This window comes from Topomyia yanbarensis, chromosome 2 (genome assembly GCF_030247195.1).
Source record: "Topomyia yanbarensis strain Yona2022 chromosome 2, ASM3024719v1, whole genome shotgun sequence".
In the NCBI taxonomy this organism is placed as follows: Eukaryota; Metazoa; Arthropoda; class Insecta; order Diptera; family Culicidae; genus Topomyia; species Topomyia yanbarensis.
In genome coordinates, this window is record NC_080671.1 from 255880307 (window position 1) to 255889721 (window position 9415).

Consider the following 9415-nt stretch of genomic DNA (forward strand, 5'->3'; position numbering starts at 1 on the left):
TATTATGTTGTAGGGCATTGCGCAAGTAAACTTCACATATCTAAACAGTCGATACTTTGAACACCCTAACCACAAGGACCACCCTAATTCCATTCATTTAAAAAATCACCAAAAAAACTAACAAATTTGCCAAAGACATAAAGCCAGGGCCGGCGGAAAGCGTGGGTAGTGTGGGTAGTACTACCCACTCGAAAATAACCGAGTGGGTAAGTACCCACTCGAAATTTTGAACCATTTCAAAAAATTTAGATGTGCAACGCATGTATCTCGCACTACACACATTTGAAAACATCGATGTACCACAATTCCATTTGCTCAAACGAACGTGATTTATTGTGAATGTAATGTCAGCGTGTGCATTTCGGAAAGGGAAAAAAATCCTTACTTATGGACCCCTCACCCTATGCTTTCTACCCACTCGGGCGTAAAGTGTTTCGCCGCCCCTGCATAACGCTAAAACAAACTATTTGTGTGCTATTAGTTTTGTATTCCTAAATACGGCTTTGGGACGCACTATGGTCAGCTTTCGATATGTAATGAAAATTAAGTGCCAAGTTTTGCAGCGAAGTCGTAATAATCGAAAGAGAAAGAGGCTCGCAATGTTACTAAGGTTCTATTGAAAATTTTCTCCAGAACTAGTCTTATTATGCATGCATGCGCATTCCTCTGTTCTAGACTCTCAAATTGCAAAGACTCTGGGTCTTATTATAAAAATTGATTCCGTCAGACACTAAATAATTCATTTATATACTTATTGTAATCATTAAATACAACACGTATAGTGTAAAATTTAGTTAACCCTTAAATGCTTAACGCTGTTTTAAAACAACATTGCGAAAACCATCTCAAAATTATCACAGTAATGTATTGAAGCTATGAGACAATTTTCACAAAATTTTATAAAAAATTGATTTGCGCCTTTAAGGGTTAATATGACTGTGCTTTACAAACCATTGATTTACTTGCGATGTTTTTTCCGCCAAATTAATTCATGATTTATGTTATTGGGATGCCTTGAACACTGCGCTCCATTTAACGACAGACGTGCACGCTTTCATTTAGTATATCAGGTAATTTTTCACGCAATATTTTGATTCCCGGAGACGGAAGCAGCCCATTAAAATCAGTTCCTTCCTAAAGCTTAGTATGCACCTCTTGCGAAATGAGGTCGCGAAATATTTTTCCTTCTTCCGTGCGGAATTTTGACATTTGCTCGCGAAAACTAGTCTATGCGTTTGCCGTTAGATGTCGCTTTAGACAGCTGAAAAGCGCTATCAGCTGTTGTTTGTTTATTTCTTCTCCATGTTTTTGCTATCATTTCCGAATGTTTTGAATGAATCTTTTGGCGAGATGGGCCATCCCTGGCCTTAGCCTGTCACGTTACAGTGACGAAAGTAAAAGAAAAAAATGAATCTTTTTTCTTCATTTGTCGCTGATGACCAAGTTAATTACCCCCGTGTAACTGTTGGTAACTCGTAAAAACTCAGGAATATCTATACCTATAAGCTTTGAAGATCACTAGAAGAGTAATGACGTGTTTACGAATTTTATTAACGTGTGACATTAGAAGGAGGATCCGATAGATAGTCAACCAAATACAGAAGCATTGCCGGAGCTCTTGCATATTTCACTGATGTTGCGATGTCGGACTTTGCAAATATGACTGCAGAAGATGAATCTTTTTGTCATGCAGAATGCGCAACCGAATGCTCCCAAATAATTCGGTTGCAATGCTTCAGTTTTATTCAGATTCCATATACACTCAGACACAAGCAGACGCTTATCTGTGGTGCAAAATACCAATATCAAATAGGTTTCTTTTTGCTCATTACCCTTATTTTATTCCGGCATAGCAGACGGGATGAAACATAAAATAATTTAATTCTATTTGAATATCGTTTAAGCATTCAGGAATCTACTTTATGAATTTTATCTCGCTTTTTGATTAACTACAACAATCTACAAGTGCTACAACACTAATTGCATTGCTCAATCGACTTTATCTCTAGAATTAACTTGTCAACTCGTTTAACATTTGTAATACCTCACGTAGCTGTTGAAAATAGTCCTATGTTGAAATGAATTGATACACTGTTCCAACATGGTACAAAGAATGTGAAATATTGAATATTAAATATTAACTATAAAATATACACGAATTATTGATTTCGCGTATTTGTTTCAAATTCTGTTTTTGTTGAACATCCAAGTTCACTATTTCGATTTTCAACTGCAACCAGAATATATTATATTACATATTCGCATCAAGGAAACAAAATGAATAGCATTGTTAGTTACGACATAATGAAAATTTTTCCCAGAAATAAAAAAAATAATGAAGGAACACATAAATTGTTATTGTTATTTATTATTTATCAGGATGCGATTGCACAGGCTGTCTCAACAACCAGTTTCTGCAACCTATGTGCATTAACTGCGTACACCTACCGTTGCACTTGACAGTGTGTGCAGTGCTTTATGGTTACACCTATGACCGCGCACCCGGTTTCCCATGACCCTTTTGGCGGCTCAGAGGCTGTCCTTCCATGTTGCTCAGGGATACATTGCTCCTATACACATCCATACATACAAACTTAGATTCATACAGACACAAGTTGAAAGCGGTTAACGTCGCGTCATCTAGTCTCTGTAATCCTATGGAAAATCATCTCACCATCGCCTTGGGGTCTACGTCATATTGGCAAATTTCACATTGAATCCGATTCTGTCTCTTCCTAATCTCCTTTTTGTCTCCTAGGTCCGAAGCGGATCAATCGACTATTATTTGAATCGGTAAATATACTAGCAGTATTAGTCCTTATTCGCGAATACTTTTTCCTACAACTGTGCTATTTCATCTCTATCTTATAACAGAATTCGATTATCCCTGTTCTAGTCAATATACGTATACGTATTCATTACATTATGGACCAGGCAAATCCTCAATTTTTTCTATTATCATTATGCTGAGTAGCTAGACGAGATAAGGTATTTTAGGGTTTCACAAAAAGAATCTCTGCCCATAAAGGACAAGAAATATTTGTCCACTAGTCCCAATAAAGTATGCTCGAACCGAATATCCACCTGGTTCGACTCGAACAGACCACACCGACCCGAAAGGGCTGCTTATCATTTCTGAGAGCCGGTGTGCTTGATCGAGTTAAATAATCATAAGAACAAGTCCTGAATAATTAAGTATCCCTTAGGTGCCATTCATGCACTCCTTCCCTGAACAAGCCTCATACTCAAGGTCAAAAGAATCGACAACCAATGAGAATGGACCATACCAGTCGAAGGTCACAGGCCCAGCATCTCGTGCAGTTCCTGAAATTAGATGTTTGTTAGTGCTACTTACAGATTTCATTTCAATGGTGGTAATTAAGTGTCTCATTCCCATCTTGAATAACTAGTTTACCGCTGCTCATCTCTTACGGCATTTCGACACCGTCGGACGACTGTCTCATAGAAGAGATCTATTTCATCCTCAATTTCCGTCGGAGCTCATATATGGTACGCCCAAATGGTTCTACAAGCTCGAATATCAACTATCTGAAGCAAAAAAAAGACGTTAAACATAAATTTATAAATATACCCTAATCCTATAATCAACTAAGGCTATCTGTCGATTCTAAGGCAGGAACGCTAATGATGTGACCATCAAGAATACGTCAGATAAGCTTAATTGACCCCCTTCGACACCAGTTTCGCCTTACCAAGCCGTTACGCGGGTGGCGGCGTGAAAACTGCCGTATAGGAGTTGAGAACGGCTTGAAAAACATCTGATGTTGCTCCAAATGTGTGTGATATCCAGGACTGGCAAGGTTCCATCGAGCCTAGTTTGCATTCCTTACATAACTAGACTCACTGTTCTCCATTCACCCACAACAATGAAAGAACAAATGTAAAAATATACAAATTAGTAAATGAATAACTAAATAAATAGCAAATGGGCACATAACCATGCGCCTGAGGGGTAAGTCGTTTTAAATTTACACGTGAGAAAAATAATTAGGGTTGAATTTTTTCACGCAGGACGACTGCGAAAATAAAACCATCATTGAAGGTTAGATGTTGGACGCAAAAACAAGCCGAACAGATTGCTTACAAACTGATTCCGGGCAAGCGGGGTCAGCTGTTTGTCGTGCACAGTTGCTACCGGTACCCATCGTATCGGTTGATCAGCGAGGGCGAATTGCATGGAAGTGCACCAAGTGTAAAGTGTTTGTTGTCATCGCCGGTCGTTTCGATACACTCGAGGATCGTGGAAAGGAGCATGAGCAGGAACAGGATAAGAGTGATTCGTTCTTGGGCTATCAAAAGGAGATGACACAGGACGATCTATCGCAATTGGTGGAACTCGATGTTAAGAAGGAACAACTTGCTGAGGATGACGACGACGGAAACGGCGCCAACGATGAAAATCGCTTCGAAGCATATATAATTTCTTTTAGATTTTTTTGCTGTTTTATAGCTGTCTGTTCTATCTTCTTGAAATATTTATTTACATGGTATTGAACAAAATATTTTTCATCTTCTTCTTCAAGGTGTTTTGGAAAAATTCTTGCCACTTTACTCTACTGGCCGTCCAACGACAAAATAAAAAAAACAAAGTCGTTTTCTTCAAGAGTTTACCCACAGATAACAGACGTTTAGGCTAGAACAAAATTTCTTCAAAAACCTGTGTAAACTTTCAAATTGATAAACGTTGGAAATCCGTGTTTCACTATTGCCATCTGCGCAACTGTTTGCTACACGTGTTTAACAGCTGCACTCTAACTGCATTGTATTGATCACTGCGTCATCTGCAAACGTTTGCCAAACGTGTTTCAGACGTCTAATTTATTCGGAATTTCAGTAGCGGGTTTTTATACACGATTCAAATCGAGCTTAAACGTCTGTTATCTGTGGTTCACTTAACTCCAAGTTATAACAATTAAACATGCACTTCACAATCCTCGCGTTACCGATCCTTGAATTAAATCCTAAGGAAATCAACTGATAGAGCTAAATAAAGTTATAGATTCACAATCGGAACAATAATGAACCAAAAAAGCTCCAGCGCCTTTCACCAGTAGCTGGTCGAAAACACTACGATCCGATCTTTTCAATAACGTCCGAGTACTCCGCGTCTAGCAGCTGAATCTTTTTCTGGAAGTGTTTTTCGAATGATCTGCAAATCATCATGCTTCGATCACTGCCCACCAGGTTGATGGCGATGCCTGTTAAAGAAGAGGGAAGAAATACAATCTATAGAATCACAAGAATGAGTCGCACTTACAGAATTTACCGGTGCGTCCAATTCGATGCAGATACGTTTCGCAATCGGCTCGTCTCTACTGATCCATCGACAGGATGAAGTTTACAATGGTCACCTGTTCGACATCGATACCTAGAGCGAAAAAATCTCTCCGTAACCTGGTGCTGCAGACAGAATCAAGTGGTGGAACTTACCCCAAGACAAAACGTTCGTTGTAATCAATACCTTCTTTAGTCCGGCTCGGAATCGATTCAGACCGGCAAACCATTGCTCCACCGTTAAATCACCGGACAGTACCGCTACCGAATGACCATCCTATCGGCCGTTTTGCGTGTCTGTTTCCATCGATTAACAATGCCAATCACAACTGTCCTATACTCACACGACAGAAAATGATCGCATATCCGATGGTAATCACGCCAAAGATGATCGAAATTGCTTGATATTTCTCGTCCTGGTTGCGGTACTTATTGTAGTGCTGTTTGATGTTATCTAGTGATTCTTGCTCCCGCGCTAGCTGAATCACGATCGGATCGGGTAAGATGTACTCGGCGAACTCCATTACCTCCCGCTCGTACGTGGCCAAGAACAGCGATCATAACGCCCGCTTCGTTTAGTACACAAACGGCAATTTCTCAAGGTCGAACGCCTGAATTTTATATTCCAGTCCATCAGCTTACCGGGTGTTTCGATGATGATATGATTAATCAGCTTCGCCCCTTTGACAATCTCCTCGCCGCGGATGAGGTAACTAAATTTGATTTGCGGACATAACTTTGTAATTTTGGCAGCTGCTACCCCCTTCTGATTTGCCAGTTCATACGTAAGGGAAAGGCAAATCACCTGCGGATAGTTTTTTTAACGGATCGACTCGACTGAGCATTGTCAGCGCAAAAGCAGCGGTTTTTCTTGTTTCTGACTGACTGGGCGATCATGTGCTGGGCGGATCGGCCAACAGAGTAGGTAGAGCCGTTTCCTGAATCTTGGAAGGGGCGTTGGAATCCATAGCATAGACTCCCTGAAGCAGTTCCGGCTTCATGTGCAAAGCTTCGAAAGTTTTTTTGCATCCTCCGGGCTAAAAGATGAATCATGGATATTTTAAAGCTGATACTAGATATTTCTGGAGAAAATTTAGGATAGGACGTAAGCTACAATGAGATTTTCTTTGGGGTCTTTTTCTGTTAATTACTCGGTCGTTTTAGTATTTAGTACTCAACTCTTTGCATAATATTCTAGTAAAAAGCATCGGCTTTCGATATGTACTGGAAAATTTGTACAATGTTATAGTGACGTCGTAATTAACGAAAGAGAAAGTAAACAAAGATAATCTCTCAATGTTAATTATGTCCTAATAAAAAATTTCTCGATTTCGACTTACTTGAATGCATCTGCATCTTCCGTGTAGGAAGCTGTTTTTCTATTTCCACTAGCAGCTTGTCTTTCTTCAGGAGCAGCCAGTCAAAATTTCCATAATTAACGAACTCAAAACTGCAGGTGCAGCCGTTTCTACGGGAGTAACCGTCGCTGGTTCTACTGCCGATGGACTAGGTTTTTCCGCATCCTCTTTTTCCGGACTGCCAACCGCCGGCTCCGGTTTCTTATCCTTCCTTGGTGATACTCGGATCGCTACCTTTTGTATTGAAAAGAAAAATACAAATCCTATGAAACAATGATCGCTCCAAAAACAGGTTAGGCACTTACGAGAGCATAAATTTCCTGATCCTCTGCCTTTTTGACTCAGTTATCAGCAGCACTTGCCATCGTTTCGACCGATTGCATCGCAAAAGCAAATTCTATACATGTTGACAGCTTGTGATGAAAAAATACAAAAAAATCACAAATCTTGTTTTTTTTTTGTATTTTTTTATCGCATTCTGTCAAAATTTCGCAAGCCTCCGAGCGGAATAATACCACTGATCATTATTTCGCAAGGAAAAAGCTTGCCGTAGTGACAGCGCATAGAAAGCAGCGCAATCTCGCGGAAGTAATATGAAACTTATCGTTTGTCGAACCGTGTCTCGGCTAATTGGAAATTTCGGTATCGTTTTCGCGAGAGCTGCGTACCGCTTACGAAATGGAAATGAAAATTTTTTTCGCGAGCATTTCGCGACGTTTTTTATGCATAGGTTTTGTATAGGAAATTTCATTTCGCAAGAGGTGCATACTTAGCTTAATCAGGAAAGCGAGGCAGAACACTTTATAGCCACCAGCCAAAAAAACTAACAAATTTGCCAAAGACATAAAGCCAGGGCCGGCGGAAAGCGTGGGTAGTATGGGTAGTACTACCCACTCGAAAATAACCGAGTGGGTAAGTACCCACTCGAAATTTTGAACCATTTCAAAAAATTTAGATGTGCAACGCATGTATCTCGCACTACACACATTTGAAAACATCGATGTACCACAATTCCATTTGCTCAAACGAACGTGATTTATTGTGAATGTAATGTCAGCGTGTGCATTTCGGAAAGGGAAAAAAATCCTTACTAATGGACCCCTCACCCTATGCTTTCTACCCACTCGGGCGTAAAGTGTTTCGCCGCCCCTGCATAACGCTAAAACAAACTATTTGTGTGCTATTAGTTTTGTATTCCTAAATACGGCTTTGGGACGCACTATGGTCAGCTTTCGATATGTAATGAAAATTAAGTGCCAAGTTTTGCAGCGAAGTCGTAATAATCGAAAGAGAAAGAGGCTCGCAATGTTACTAAGGTTCTATTGAAAATTTTCTCCAGAACTAGTCTTATTATGCATGCATGCGCATTCCTCTGTTCTAGACTCTCAAATTGCAAAGACTCTGGGTCTTATTATAAAAATTGATTCCGTCAGACACTAAATAATTCATTTATATACTTATTGTAATCATTAAATACAACACGTATAGTGTAAAATTTAGTTAACCCTTAAATGCTTAACGCTGTTTTAAAACAACATTGCGAAAACCATCTCAAAATTATCACAGTAATGTATTGAAGCTATGAGACAATTTTCACAAAATTTTATAAAAAATTGATTTGCGCCTTTAAGGGTTAATATGACTGTGCTTTACAAACCATTGATTTACTTGCGATGTTTTTTCCGCCAAATTAATTCATGATTTATGTTATTGGGATGCCTTGAACACTGCGCTCCATTTAACGACAGACGTGCACGCTTTCATTTAGTATATCAGGTAATTTTTCACGCAATATTTTGATTCCCGGAGACGGAAGCAGCCCATTAAAATCAGTTCCTTCCTAATCAGGAAAGCGAGGCAGAACACTTTATAGCCACCAGCCGCTAACAGTATTCCGATGTTCCTTTTGCAAGAGAATCAATTACGTAGATACTTATAACCAACGCGCACAAGAATAGTAACAGCACCGGCATCGAAATGGCGTTCACGAATGGTATTCACGCGAAAGCGATTCATTCAATTATTGCGAATTTCATTCTCATGATTCTTGGCTCCGAAAATTCGTGCGAGTGTGGACTCACAGCCTACACGATAATGGTCTGAGGAGAATGGCATATGAATGAACCTATGCTGTGAGTTAGTTTATTCTCTGTCTCCCGTCGCTCTCACTCTCTCGAGCTTGATTTCGGCTCTCGTTTTCAATCTGTTCGATGGTTCTTTCAAGTATTGCCTTTCGATAAATCTAGCACGGAAAGCCATTCGGCAGATGAGTTTAATTCGCATTCAAGCGAATGAAAATTATACAACCTTGATGTGTGATAGATAAAATTCATTTGCACGCTCTTGAAAAAAGCTACATTTTTAATGTCACCGTGGTCGTGTCCTGTACACAACCCTTTAATTTTTTTTATTATTGTTTTTGATTTTTTATTTTGATTTAAATTAAATAGAGCGGTCGAGCGTGTTGCTCCCGCAACAAAATGGAACAAACAGAAGGATCACCCTCCGATGACGAATATTATGGGGAAGAAGAACATATATCTGATACTGAGACAGATAATGTTATGGTCGATCCACTTCCCCCACTTTCCCCCAATGTCTCACAGCCCCCCCGAGTCAAGGTTTACCAGGAAGGATCCGCTGGTCCTTGGGTGGTATACTTTCGGCCCAAAAATAAACCGTTAAACAGCATAACTGTTGCACGGGAGCTGACAAAACGTTACTCGGCCGTAACCGAGATTAAAAAGGTTCAGTCAGATAAA

General features: G+C 39.7%; 1 long non-coding RNA gene across 2 annotated transcripts; it reads right to left on the minus strand.

Moving 5' to 3' along the window:
* Window positions 1–2219: 2219 nt before the first annotated feature.
* On the minus strand, window positions 2220–6836 carry LOC131683088 (uncharacterized). Of its 2 annotated transcripts, XR_009304363.1 has the most exons (5): window positions 6636–6836; window positions 5452–6332; window positions 5279–5389; window positions 3714–5219; window positions 2220–3549 (listed from the first exon to the last, which is right to left on the minus strand). It is a non-coding gene; the product is annotated as an uncharacterized LOC131683088 (long non-coding RNA). The 2 variants fall into 2 exon arrangements; XR_009304362.1 differs by lacking the exon at window positions 2220–3549 and having other exon boundaries at window positions 3574–5219.
* Between the last annotated feature and the right edge of the window lie 2579 nt (window positions 6837–9415).